The 13,373-nt window shown below is 44.7% G+C and overlaps 1 protein-coding gene across 4 annotated transcripts in view; it reads left to right on the plus strand.

The window, feature by feature from the left end:
• cdin1 (CDAN1 interacting nuclease 1) overlaps positions 1 to 13,373 on the plus strand; it is a 58,912-nt gene that overhangs the window by 34,069 nt on the left and 11,470 nt on the right. Inside the window, exon 12 of one of the 4 annotated variants that reach the window (XR_006025549.1) lies at positions 1,780 to 2,015. The exons of the other annotated variants lie outside the window; for them this stretch is intronic. The gene's annotated coding sequence lies outside the window, so the exon portion shown is untranslated. The remainder of the gene's footprint in view (positions 1 to 1,779; positions 2,016 to 13,373) is intronic. 4 annotated transcript variants of the gene reach the window in all.

The following is a 13,373-nucleotide window of genomic DNA, read 5'->3' on the forward strand; positions in this document are numbered from 1 at the left end:
ACCCTTGAAAAGTTGTTGACCAGAAAATATTGGCCTGCGACGGAGAACATTCCTAGACCATGAGCGATGTGGCATTTCACGAGCAAAAACACTCGGCGCTCAAAACGTCCCAGTCAATCGAAAATGACGTGTCGTGTGACTGGAGCTTATGGAGATACGTCTCTTTTATTCCCATTACGTCCCTGTGATGAGAGACGCAGGCTGCTCCCCAGACCTCTTTAGGCCTCAACAGCCATCAGATGCCCCATGTTTCTCAGCCTGGAGACGCAGGCATCCTCTGAGCTCCATGCCCCTGTTATCACCTAGACAAGATGGAGAAAGAGGGGGTGGGTTGCAGTCATGGATGGATGGAGTCAGAAGTGGGATCCTGAAGTTGATGGCTGGGGACCTTGACGTCGGCATTTAACAAAGTGGGCCCCCTTCTGTCTTGGCCGTGCACATTAAGATCTGACAGTGCTGGATGCCGGGCATGTTTGCCGACTGCCTGCCCTGATAAACTCATCCATGTCAAAGGCAAAAATGTCAGTCCCTTCAAAGCCCACCTTTACATGCTCCCTTGTAATTTTTAATTGACATTTACGTCTGACATTTTGGATGCGCTCTCCCATTGTTAGGCCAATGTCTCGGACTGAGCGGTCAGAGCTACCCACACACTAGCAGATAGAGGCTGGAGCATTCGTTATAACATCCATAACCCGAGCGACTAAGACAGAGAATGATTGCAAGCGAGGGAAAAACTGAAAGAGAAAGAAATAGAATGATTGGTTGACATCACCACTACCTCGGCGTTTCATGTGGGCGATTGTTTCCTGTGCAGGATGTGGACCTTAGTTTTTCGACATGGCTTCATCCTTCTTCCCCTTTCTAAAAAAAATGGCTGCTGTGTGCTCGGGGTTCTCCAGTATTTGACCTTGTGCCGCAGCAATCCCGGTTTTAATCACCCGGCACTACTGACTGACGTTTGCCGTGATTTGCTTATTTTTCAACCGCGTTTGCTTTCAACAAAGCACTTTAAACAAGTGCCAACGCTTGTAACCGCTGTTAATTGTTCTTTGTGTGCCCTCCAGCAAAAAAGGGTGAGGAATGGCGGTGTATTTTTCTCAAAATGACACAACTAATTTCCCCTCCAAAGCCCCTCACCAACAACATTCATCATCCGAACAATAGTCTTGCCAAAACACTAACCTCATAATAAACTCTCTTCAGTGGAGTGAGGGGTAATGACGCTTCGCCTATGAAGGCTACAGAAAAGAGGAGAGACAGAGAACGGGGGGGAAGGATGTTCAGGCCCAGTGCCTGGATGCGTTGGCGACAAAGCCAACGGTTAGGTCCTCCCATCAATCTTGGCTGGTGGCTCTTGGGTGCCAGGGAGCATAGTGACGGATGTACCGGTAATTGAGTTATCCATCTCCTCTCCTAACATCAGAGTTGCATAAAAATTATTCACCTGATTCTGAATATTAAGCACATAATAAGCCTTGCATGTGTTTTGGGAGGGAGCGAACAAGGTTAAACACTGGATGGAATGAGAAACGACCCCAGAGGAAAGGAACTCCCCCATGCTTGTAAGTTTATTTAACCGAGGGTGGCTGTGAGCGGGACTGTCTTTATAAAGATTGAGATAAAAAGTGTATGGAAAGTGTATGGCTCAGTGTTGAAATTATTACTTCCATATTCTTTCATGGTGGCTTTGTTGTATATTGGGAGGCTTAGCGTGTAGTTTATATGGAGGATTTAGCTTTATTGCTGATGCAGTCAGAAATGTTGATTGCCCTATAGGAACAGCGGAGAATTGTGGTGCAGGCCAGCTCTCTGTGGGTCCGGTGCGTGAGTTTGGTGTCCCCAGACGACCAGACGTTCCTGGAAAGTTGGATCCCGGTCAGAGAGAGAGAAGCAGAGTACTGCTGACATGCAGCTCCGTGCTCCAGATCCACCGTCCGCCTCAGTTCCTGCTCCACATGGCCACTCTGCTTACAGAACAGGAACATGTGCATCTTTCCACCTAAGAGATAAAGGTGATGCATCTTCCTTCCATATATTCATTTGCTCGGAAATCCCTTTTAACTATGCATAAATATTTACTGGCAGCGACTGTGAAGAGAGTTTTCCAGAGTTCAGTGTAGTGACATTTTGGTTAAACTCCAAAATTATTTGACACAAGCGGTCTTTTTCCTCTGAAACAAACTAATCCTCCTCAATGGCATGTTTTATAATTCAGGGATTGAAGGTCATTTCAAAGAGCCAGAATAGGTCCATGTTGTCCCCCTGTCAGTTGGTGTAAGAGCCTTGTGGAAAATGAGCATTTCTCCCTGCTTCATTCAGCCCAAAGTTAATCAGCTGTACAATTCGTAAACCACAAATGTGTCAGAGTTGAAAATGTTAGCGTTCCTAATAGAGGCTTTGAAAAGGTTACATCTGATAAAAAACTGTCAAAGGTTGACAAAGATGATTTACGACAGCATAATAGGACTACACGGCTAATTTGTCCCCCCTATGAAAGGGCTCTGTGCATTTTGGAGGCTGTCATACACTGGCTAGACTTTTCAGAAATATTTGATGTTATCGCTCGCCTTCATAAATTGTTTATGTTTTGGTGGATGCCTTTTTCGTGGTGTTTGCTTTAAAGTTACACTGATTATGAACATAAAACTTGCCTCGCGAGATTTTTTCTATGCTTTTTCTGAGATGCATCAAATGAACCTATTTTCAGCTTCAATTTACTTCATTGTATGTAATGTCATATTGATAGCATGTTATTTATTGAATGAAGGATAGGCTTTTAATGAAAACACCCAAGCTTTCTCATTTTTCATGGTTTTGTTTCCCTTTGTCACAAAATGAACTTTGAAAATTGGAGTCTAATGTTCTGCATGCATAAAGGGTGTTGTTTCATCAGGAATTCGTTGACATAACCTCAATCAGATGTCTGACGAGCCCTCGGAACTTTCCAATTAATTTGGCTCCTGGTGTCAGGGCCAGCGAGAGAAATGCTGTAATGATAATCCTGTTATAGTTTTAGGCTGGTCAATCAGATAGCCCCGACACTAAATTATAATTTTTTGATACGAGATATTGCATAATGTATTCCGTTTTAATGGATGTGTCCATCATGCCCGAGCTCATCTTCACCCAGTGCGGCCAGATGCGTCTAATTAATAAATATGCTGGTAATGACTTCTTCCTTTGTGGACAAGCTTTACTGAGTTTTCTCAGGCACACTCAAGCAAGAGGTGTGGGTGTCTGTCTGTGTGCATGTCTTTGTGTTTGAGAGTGTTCGCCCATTTGTCTCTTTGTCTTTGTCAGTGTCTAGAGACATAAGTTTTACTGGATTCCATAGCCCTTGGCTTTCACACCAAAGCGAGGTGTAGTTCATCATTCGTGCGCGCGTCTTTGTGTCTGCCTGTATGGCTGTCAGTCTGTGCCTTTGTGTGTGAACGTGAGTGAGCGTGAGGGGCGGGAGGGAGGGAAGGGGCTTCATTTGGAGGCGAGCAGGATGTGGGCCATCAGGCAGGCCTGGACCGATGGAGCGTGTCACCTGGAAGAGGGAGCCCAGGGCAGTGTCTCTGATGATCCGATGAGGCCGGACATTACAGGGCTAACCTGAGGGACTGTCCCCGTGCCAGTGGGGTGACACACTCACAGCCTGGCTTTCTCTCTCTCACACATACACACACACACAGACACATACACACACAGACAGTGGCAAAATATTTTTAACACCATATACTCTCACCTTCCTCTAATGGATTTGAAACCAGCCTTTCTCCATTCTCAAGAACCTATAACTTAAAAAAAAGAAGCAGCACAAGGATCAGAATCAGAATCTGTGAGCTTGTCAACAGTAATAGTCTTAGAATCGACTGAGCTTCCTGCGTGGTGCTTGGAAAGTGCTAGACTGAAAAGTTTTAATTTCCTAAGGAGCTTGGCTCCTAAACCTGACAGGGCTTCACCAAAGCTTCTTGCTCCCAGAGCCTTTGGCACATGGCATTTGCCACCACTGAATCCCAAAGTGTGACACATGCATCTTTAAGCCCTAATGGCAGAATGACACCCCATGTTCATGCTTTGAGGATTGCGATGCCCATTTAGGCGCATTGTTTAATGCTGCGGCATGTAATCTGCATGCCTCTGCTCCCACTGCACCCTTGGAAAGATTTATTTCACTTACATTTTGGAGTTATTTCCTATCTGTTTGTGTGCGAGTGTGAGAGAGAGAACGTATGAGCATATCTTCACATTATACAAATTTGCGCCTTTAGCATTGAGGCTGTGAGCAGCTTTGACATGGCTGTTCTGCTGTAAAAGGCAAGGAATGGGAGTGCAGAGAGGAGAGAAAGAGAGAAGGGACACCTCGCCAATATTTCCCCAAAGCCTCAGTGTGACATGACATGGAGACGGAAAAAATGGAAGCCCGAAGACAAACTGAGGTCGGAACCGCAGCGAGGCCTTTCCAATGAATTCCCACTTTGTTACCATTTTTTCCCTTCCTTCTTTTTCCTCCCTCCTTCTCTTTTTTTTTTGGTGGAAAATTAACTTACGTTTTTTTTTTTGTCATATTTCAAAATGTATGCCGTCAGATGTGTAGAGACACACTCCTCCCTCCCCCAGTCCCCCTCTCCCTGCCTCCCTCCATCGCTTTTTTCCTCTCTTTGACCTTCCGGGTTTGGTTGCAGGCAGAAGTCAGCAACATTTGTCATCCTGGTGAGATGTTGTCTCGGGGGCGAAGGCGAGTGGAGGGACTTTATTAAAATGGCTCTTTGTAAAACCCAATCTAACGGGGGACCTCTCACGGCCGCAGTGGGTCTGAGCCGCGCAGCGCAGCGCCTCTGACCCCAGAGATGTTTTTGGCAGGCTGCGGAGTGGCGAACGTGACGGCAGACGCACAAGCGTTATTTTCTCTGACACACACACAGATAGCCTCGTGACAAATAGAGCCGGCGCCACAAACAGGACGCATACTGTAGATCACACATATAGCTGTCGGGCACGTCTGCCCACATCCAGAAGTGTGAAGCAATAGGATCCGTTTTGCAGACAATGCACACATTTATCTGTTCTAGTGTGTTCATTGTGTGATTGTCAACATATTTTACAAATATGTAAAAGAGATTGTGGTAATGTTGGTTAAAGTATTCTTATATTTTAAACCATATATTGTAAATATATGGTTTAAAGGTTCCTTTTTTATGATTGTGAATGATTTTCTTTCTTTATAGGACTATCTCTGTAATTTAGAAGTCTGGCTTTCTGGCCACCTTATTCTTTTGTATGCCATAACTCAGCTGTAATCACAACATTGTTGAGTGTGGGTGAAACATGCAAACCTTGACCATAGTTATAAATATTAAATAATGTTGAAGTAAAATGTACATGTTTGTAGCCTTACACTGGTTTCAGTGCATGCTACTTCGTGCCAAAAATTAAATGGTTAATCTTTTTAATTTTCCTGTCATAATGTCTATTAACTATCAAAATGCATTGTGATAGAGGGTGATATTTGTGAATGATCAACCACAGTTTACAGTGTCATTATTGATATGAGATTTTACTACTCATTATTAGCAATATTACTGGGTCAATGTTTACCTGTTGCGTACATACAACAATCATAACAGCAGCACAGCCATGCAGTAAATTCCCAGGAAGGGTAAATTTAGCTTTTTTCAGATTAGAGAGTTCAATAAGGCACCATTTCATTTGACGGGACACGTACCCCGCCCACCAAAGTCCCGTCTGCGGTCAGTGCTCCGTCACTATCTCTGCCGCCACCGCGTCGCGGTCCCCTGGCCGCCTCTCTTATCAGTCCGCTCGTATTGTCGGCCGAGCTGTTTACCACAAAAGCGCCGGGCCGCAAAGGAAACACAGGCGGCTCGTGTGTGATAAGGCCCCTCTGTGTCCCCAGGCTCTCATCACGGGCTCCCTGAAAACTGCCAAGAGCTATCGAGATGGGTGTGAAAGAGAGAAGCCGATCACCATCAGGAGGTAGAAACTCCTTCATTTCCATCACTGTATCACAGTGTGTGTTGATTGTGTGGGGAGCTGGAGGTTGTTGGTGTACCTTGACACAGTTCTGTCGAACTTTGCAAGAGTGACGCAAACACGACAAGCGTGAAGAATGTATGGAGTGACAATATTATATCTTTATAATGAATGCCTAAAAGTAGCAGGAGGAACCGAAATAGAAGACCCTCGGAGTTCCTCTCATTTCCTCCCCTCAGCCACTCTTAACACTGAACAGATAACACCATCCAGTCCCCTCAACTCTGCCTCAGCATTCCCATTATGAAGTGTCTCCTCTCATCCACTTCCCGCCGCACTTTAATGGCACTGCCAGATGAGAACTCCACTCGGCTGCTTCCCTCGCCCAGAGAGGGCCGGGAGATGGAAGACTCCCGACGAGCGCAGGCCACAGAAAACTGCCGAGATCCCTCTTTGGAGACTTGAGACCACAAAAGGGCACTGGACCATGAGTTGGAGGCAGTTGTGAATGACAGGCGAACGGAGCTTCCCCCATCCCGACCAGACCAAATTAATCTGAAACAATCACGGCTTTTGTTCTCCAGGCGATTGGGTTGCAGTCATGACAGTTGGCTTGAGAGAAGCTTGGTAGCCAGAAAGCATCTCTGCCACTGTCTTTTCTGTCTGCTTTAAGGAAAAAAGTACAAGAAAGCAGCTTTGAATTTGGTTCATCAAGGCTGTAGTAGGGTTCTACTGCATTTGGATTGCAAGGTTTTGTTCCATATAGAGTTCTTCATGGCAAGAAAGCCTAGCCATTATGTTTTTGTGTGTTTTGTTCTCAGTTTAGTCATATTCTGCGTTCAGAAATGAATTGAAATTAAGAGACACCAATATATCGTCTTGGTGCGACTTTCAGTATTTTGGCTGCTGGAAATTACTTGCTCTCAGTGGCTCTTATGTGGGATATGTGAGTATATAAATAACCTAGACTTAAAGTCATTGTCCTCTGTGCAACCTTGTCCTTTCACTGCTTGACACCCAAATGTTAGTCTCTCTCTCTCTCTCTCTCTCTCTCCCTCTCTCTCCCCCTTTCTCTCCCTCTTGGCCACCATCAATTACCCGGTTTGACCATCATGTCATGCAAACTGAGGACCAGATGTTGGCTGGCCAAGGCAGACCTCATCAGGAGGTTACCCTGGAATGGTTTTGCTTCGCGGCATCTGTAAAGGCCCTTGTCTGCCTGTTTTTTTCTTTCTTTTTTTCCCTTTTCGTGTTGACCTCTTTGGGCTAAGACCTAGTGTGATGGGCCGACTGGTTGATGTTTTTTTTTCTCCTTTACCTAGAGGGGGGCCCTTGAAGAGTGTGATCAGAGGGAGGTTTAAACCAAACACTGCTGTAGCCAAAGGTCCCCATTGTATAAATTACAATTAGCAATGTGCTGACTAGACTTCACAAAATAAATATCTATAAACAAAAGCTTTTAATAGTAAACTCAACTGTTGAGATTTGTCAACAGAAGAAAAAAAAATCTCAGCTCCACCATTCATTTTGATGTTTGCCATTATTAATCCAATTTTCTTTGGAGAGGTTTGTTTACTGTAGTTGGATTAGCTCAAGGCTGGAAAAAGCATTTTTAAATATGTATTGATGGACAACTATTCTGAATTCTTTCAATTACTTGTCAATGATTTGACCATCTACCAGGATTTATGTAAAGGTCGCTAGTAATGCACATAAGTAATGGATAATCAATATGAGCTTGGAATGGTCAGGAGTCTTGGCTTCTCTTTCATTAGGTGTTTGACATAGGATTCCCTGTCACACATACCTCACAGCAAGTAGGCATAGGTTTATACATATCTGCTTCCACAATGGTAACCTATGTACTGAGTCAATTAAGAAATATACTGTTTCTTTTTTTTTTTTATCTGGGCATTGGCTTGAGACATTAAGTGGTAAAATCTCAGATGCTCCTATATGCTGTTGCCTCACATCTCGGTTTTGAGTTTCATGTTCTTCGTTGCCTTCTTGATTGCCCTGATAGCAGAAACATTACTGCTCTCCTGGTCGTGTGTTAGGGAAGGAAGGGAGAGAGAGGGAGGGGGGGATCTGGCGTAATCAGAGACATATGAGGGCTTTCTGCATCTCTAACCCTGACCTTTGATTTCGTTCATCAATTCTGACTAATGTACGATATCTCTCAGGTCATCTGATTCTTTCCCTGTGCTCGTCTGCACACGGGCGGTGTATAAATAATTAGTTTAAAGCTCTCTGGTCTTAATCTGAAAAGCTTTCTGATGAATGGCGCTTTGGCTTGAACAGAGCGAGACTGCCAGGATGGGCTCAGAAGTGCCCTTTGTTCTGTCTCCACGTCATAAACATGGGGCTTCGGTTGCCAGCCTTTTTGTCTCGTACAGTAAAGAGGAAGGGGTTAAGGCGCAGGAGCATTCCTGTTCTGCATGCTGTCAAAACGCGACGTTTTCATCACCAGCAGGGAGGTCGAGAGCGAGTGATACCTCTAGACCCCTTACCATATCCTCCCGTCCGCACTAAAGCGAGATAGCAGGACAAGGTTTTTTTTAATCAGTGAAACAAAAACTCCTCTGGAGTGAGTACTCTGCCCTCTCCTTTGAGTGATGTGGACGGAGACATTAGGGTAATCCATCCCTCTGTTTGAAGAATATCTTTATCACTTGCGCGGCCGTCACCAAACGTGCTGCTCTACCCATCGCCACATTTGGACCTCTCCAACTCTGTCATCTGTCATGTTTTGTATTTCAAGTGGCCGCTGTTCTTTATATATTTTTATGAGCTAGAATGTCAGTCAGACAATAAGAAAGTGGAGCTGTTTGGTGAAAGCCGCCTGATAGAATATGCCACTTCAGTTTGACCGCAGCTGCAGCTGGCTTATCCTAGTGCACTGTCCAGAGTGACGGATCGCATTCCCATCCTGCGTCATGGCTAACGAATGTGAAAACTATTAACCTCAGACCCAGTTTTTCCCTCTCTGTCCTATTTGGGTCCAAGCAGCCCTGCTACACTTTGCCATATTGTGGTGCTCCTGTCAGGGCAGACAGTTTGTATTTCAGAGCCTGAAAGATTAACCAACGCTTTCCAACAGAACAAGCCAGACCCTTCCATTTCAAATGCGAAACAGCAATGAAAATGATCCTTGAAAAGTATGACATTCGCTGGCTCGGTACTGCTGTTCGTTTGAGACTCGCTTGCTTGCTTTAAATCACATGTGAAGGTAGGTCTCTTGATTACTGTGTGCAACTTAGAGGGCTGTCTACTACACCTCCCTTAATTTGGCAATGAGGGGGTTTAGCAGTCTGTGGAACTCAATCCCTGGAGCTGCTGACAGTCCACAGCCCCCTGAGTACCCACTAAGGAGTGGGCCGCGGTCAGAGAAAAGACTACCGCCTCTGTTTTGAGTAATCGTTGTGGTTTGAATTAGAAAGGGGATAAATTCTTTGAATAATGATTGCAAAACATTTTGCTGGAGCTACATTAGGAGGGAAATTGAACACGCTGGCTTAAAACCTTAAACCGTTTCTTTTCTCAGGACTTGTGTTCTTTTTTTGTTTTGTTTGCGATTATATCACTGAGTTCATGGGAAACTTTCACTGGAGGTTACCTGCACCGCTCCAGAGCCTGGAAAAAAATGGTCATGGCCACGAGAATGTTTTTGCAGTATGCTGAAATATTACCAACCTTGTCAAATGTCATCTCGAATGAGAAAGCAAACATATTTTAATCAGTGCTCTAAAAGCCGGACTTTTTAAACCGTTGACTCCGGCAGAAGGGGTCACGTAATTGCCACGTTTGATGTCATGTTTGGTCTCGCTTTTCCGTTTTGATGCCACCGCATCGAAAGTCAAGCCCCTAAAGAAGAGGGAGAAAGAGAGAGAGAGAGAGAGAGCAAGGATCATGGGCAGAAAGGGGGACTAAATGAAAAACTACTGGAAGGTCTTAACATGTTAAATGCTGTAATCTTCCAAAGTGCTTGGTCCCCTTTTCCTGTCGGCCCTCGTCTCAACTTCAACCTCCAACCCTGGCCTGCATGTATCACTGCTGATGAACCCGGCCCAATCTGCTTTGACACGGCGCTCCCAGAGAGCCCCAAGGTGCTCACTCTCTCCAGTTAGTACCATGTGACCCTTGCTGGTCAGAATATCCGTGCAGGCCTCCGAAAAGCCCAAGCCATAAACACAAGCTCCTATCACTCGGGCCCTCTTATAATGACTGTTTTAACAGCACAAGAGGAGGAGAGAATATACATTGTAAATTGTGTTTGACAACATGGTTTTAGTGGTTTTGTCGTAGCTTGTCTATGCTTATTACTGAGACTTCCTCTTGCCGCAGATAAGACTTCGGCTCGGCTCGCACATTCCAAGGTGCACGTCTTAGGAGCGGGCGTGCTTCTTATCACACAGATTGATTTAGGGCAAACCCCCTGTGACAGAGGTCATTGTGTTCTTAAGTTATCCATCATCCGCTCTTTTTGATTCCTGTCCATGGCTGTCTCCAGCGTGTCTGCATACAGTCGGGGAGCCAAAGGGTGGGGCCTGTGGATGGGAGAGAGCGGAGGGGGGTGCTATCGGACTGAAGGATGTGGTGTCAGTTGTGGCAGAGGGGGAACCCCAGAGACGTTGTATGTCTGCTGTTACTGCCCAATAACATGACATTTATTGATATGAAATAACGTGTGTTCGCCTGTGGAATATTTGTATGCGGGATTCATATGACTCTATATTACCTGACCATTTCTTCAGAGATGTTTGTTTAGTTGGATTAGCTCAAGGCTGGAAAAAGCCCTTATCAGAACAAATAGTGGGTACTTAAGATAGAAGTCGCTTGTACGTTAAAATGCCACTAATAAATGACAGACTGCCTGTCTGTCGTGGCCTTGCATTTGAAACTGAAAAGGGCAGCTGTACTTTTCTTTTTTTATTTTTGTACAGTAATGAAAATTTCTCATCTGTCATTTTAAATGTCAGAATTAATTTTATTTCCCATGTGAATCACGCTGCAAATATTTCTGGGGCTTTCTGACTTTCTGGAAATACTAAGCGATGTTAATATTCAATCCCTGAGAAGTACTCATGCCATATTTCAACATGTCAGTGTTTTATTCTTTTTTCTCTTTTCTTTTTTTGGAGACGAAAAAAAGTATTATTTCAGTAGTCTGAAGATGAGTGCTGTTTTGCGGCAAGACTATCTCTCCGACTTAAATGTCATGTTTTTTCTGGCGTGAAAATGACGACATCTCACTTTCAAATATGCCATGATTAATAACAATGTTTGTCTTTCAGTGGTTATTTATTACCGGCCGTTTCCACTTCTCTTGGAGCAGTTTTAAAGTCATCAGGCAAGGAGACATTTTTTCCACAGCCTTTGTGAAGCTTCCGAATGGCTTCGGGATGAGAACGGAACAGAATAGCTCCAAAAGAGTCCAAACTGCTTGCGAAAAAAACAGCATATGCGGTTAAGGCCGCATTTGTGCCTCAGCTCAACAAAAACGGCTCGTTGGGTCGAGTGTCGTGTGCTGCCGCTCCCTGCTTACAGCCTTTGGTGAAGGGATGGTTTAAGTAATTACACCTCAGTCCGTAATCAAAACCGTGTCAGGTGGCTTGAGACCCTGCAGATTTAGTACGGTGGATTTCAGCTAAATGCGAGGGCCGCTTAAAACACTTTTATGGTTCTCTCCTCGCATTATATGTTCTTCTTTCCCTCTCCGAAGCCCCCCTCGAAAATGTGTCACATCCCATTACACAAATTTGGATATGCTAAATTACCGAGGAGGGTGAATACGTTACAGTCCCTTTCCTCCCCTTCCCATCCTCCCTCCCTCCCTCCAAACCCCAACACCTCACTCTCCTCTCTATTTATTTCCTTTACTGTTTGCCCATGCAGCAGGAAATGTAGGTCTTTAACTCTTTGGAGTTGTCTTGAATACCCTCTCCCCCTGCCCCTTACACACACCCCTACCCCCCAGCCCAATGCACACACACACATACGCACATACGCCACGCACATACTTCGAAAAGATGATGTGTTTTTGCAATTCAAATATTTGCTCGCTCTCCCTTTTCCGACGCAAAGCGGCTTTGAAGCCGGGGGAAGTTCTATCATCACCAATGACAGTGTGAGTGTGCAGCGTGACGGCGAGCCAGGCAGTGCTCCACACCCTCTCCCTTTCTCCCGGCTGCATACTTAAGCAGAGTGCGAGTGGAGAAATAAAAAATGCATGCAAATGATGCCATGTTTTGCATGCTCAAATTTATATGTTTATTTGTGCATATATATAAAATGTTCTAACTTTCACCCATTCAGGTAAGGCCTTCTGCCACAGAAACTATGAGGAGTGGTAATCATTCAGTGTAAGGCGTAATGCATTTGGTGTAAAACCGTGATGCTAGTAACCTAGCAAAAGAGTGAAGCCTGCGAGGCCCTATGTGATGAAAGGGTGGGTTAATGCAGGTTTGGGCCTTAAGTAGAGCAGGAAACACTTCAGGCCCCCTGAGCCTTTTCATTAGGAAGCTCAAGCCCTCTCCATCCATGTCGACATGAAATGATCCCACTCGGCAGAAATGGCTCCTCTTCAGACAATAGACCTGCTTTGCACTCGCTTGCTCCCTGTAAAAGTTGAAGCTATTTCACATAAACACACATCAAACAAATTTGTGCATACATGTACATGCACTCACACATACATGTATAGATACAGGCAGGCACACATACACACTAATACAGGCACACACACTTGTCTTCCATAGACGTTCAGCACTTGTGGTCAGGAATGGCAGACATTTGAGAGCACTGATGATTACCCTTCATATTAGAGCATTTTGTGGCGGCCGCAAAGTGAGATTTTTGTTTCCTGTACGGATGATTCTAGAAAAATGTCATGCAAACAGCCAGTAATTCCTAAGTGCACTACATGTCATCTCCTTCTCATTCAATCCACCACTTTGCTGTCCACGTATATAAATTGCTGTACACGGCAAGCCTCCAAAATGGCAAGAATATATAAAATAGACTAATTAATGGAATTGTCATCGCTACAAGAAGCCCTTGCTCTCACAACCCTATAATTTTTCTCCTCTTTCCCCCCCTTTTATTCTTCCCCCCTTCTTATTTTTTTTCTCCTCAACAGCAATTAATCTCATTTTTAGTACAATTTCCACCCCACTCCTGAAGTCAGACAGAGTCTTTTGTTTTGTTCCTATTTGGCTTGGTTCCCCTGCATAGTCATTAAGGGCCCAATTAATGTCACCCTCTGTGCTGAAGAGTGCTCATTTTTATTGGGGAGCTGACAGTCTCCGCCATGAGTGCCGCAGTGTAATATGCATTAATTGCCCCGTAACACTGGTAATTACCAGTTCTTCAAGCCTCTCGGTAAACTGTCATGC

The sequence above is a fragment of the Alosa sapidissima genome, chromosome 19, assembly GCF_018492685.1.
Source record: "Alosa sapidissima isolate fAloSap1 chromosome 19, fAloSap1.pri, whole genome shotgun sequence".
Taxonomy (NCBI): domain Eukaryota; kingdom Metazoa; phylum Chordata; class Actinopteri; order Clupeiformes; family Clupeidae; genus Alosa; species Alosa sapidissima.